This window comes from Sinocyclocheilus rhinocerous, unplaced genomic scaffold (genome assembly GCF_001515625.1).
Source record: "Sinocyclocheilus rhinocerous isolate Xijiao unplaced genomic scaffold, SAMN03320098_v1.1 scaffold2733, whole genome shotgun sequence".
Classification (NCBI taxonomy): domain Eukaryota; kingdom Metazoa; phylum Chordata; class Actinopteri; order Cypriniformes; family Cyprinidae; genus Sinocyclocheilus; species Sinocyclocheilus rhinocerous.
In genome coordinates, this window is record NW_015650021.1 from 41,267 (window position 1) to 42,625 (window position 1,359).

Below are 1,359 nucleotides of genomic sequence, written 5' to 3' on the forward strand. Positions count from 1 at the left end.
GAATCCATCCTGCAATTATTCCACAAAAACAGCTGTAAATCTCTGGTCAAAAGTCCATATCAGTTCACATTATGTTGTTCATGCAGGAGCGAGTAACTGTTCTACAAGCTGCTTTCTTTTAACCTCATTAATCCCAAATGTTTCCCCTGACCTTCATTTCCTCCTTTAACATATCAAATTAAAAGTCCCCTGCACTTCCTCTTGTGCTCAGGGGTCATGAATAAACTGCTCTATTTAACTTTAAATCCCTTATAAACACTTACAGTCGCTCAGTTCATTTTTCATACAATGCAAATGCAAACATTAATTCATCTGTCATTGTTTCAAAAAATCATTTATAAAGTCATGACTTAGAACAAGTAAAACTGAAATTACTGGAAAAATAACCATTTGAATGTTTGCATTTGCATTGCATGGTGTGATTTTGTGAATCATTAAACAGACTGAATGCACTGATGATCTGAATCAGGTGTTAAATCAGGAAAACACCAGCTGCGCATCTCTGATCTGATGTGTGCGCATCTCCAGAGCAGACACTGAATCTAACATCAACATTAAACCAGCCCTGGTTGATGGAAATGATGCATTTATAGCTTGTTTGTTTGATTACATTGTGACATTGACACTTATACTCTGATGCAGTGGTGGGCCGTCAGGGCCAGCAAAGCCTTCTCTGCTGGCCTAAACACTATCAGAATCACTGATTTAGTTCCCGCCACTGCTCTGATGTAACCCTGAGCATGTCGCAGTTCGTCGCGCTGCGGCTGCAGGAGATGCGCAGTCATGCAGCCGGATCTGCTCTGACTGACCGTCACCACGGCAACAGCTTCACATGTTCTGTGTGAGCGATTCGGATTCACTGGAGTCACTTGCAGTGATTCTACCACAGGAATCACACAGAGCAAAATCACTGAAACAAACCACAGCGAAGCCGCAGATGTATGATAAAAGCATGTTCGCTCAAATCACAAACCAGCTACACAGTGTTCTCATGATGAACGATTCACAACGTATGTTCTGAATCACAGAGATTCACTGGTGCATGATGGGTAAACGCTGTACAGCTCTCAGCTAAATGCGGTTTGACTCCAGAGTGTGTTTGATGCCATGATCTGGAAGAAACAGTCTTACTACAGCAGCTGCTGCAGATCTGAGAGCTCATGAGAAACTTTACAGAATGAACAAGATCTGGCAGAAAATTCATTGGGTTTCAATACTCTGATCAAACAAATGAACGAACAAAACCATTTTAAAAGGATACAGGTGAATCTATGGAGAAGAACACGTCCTCCCCTGAGAATCAGTCATTCACACACACACACACTCACACACACACACACACACACACACACACACACA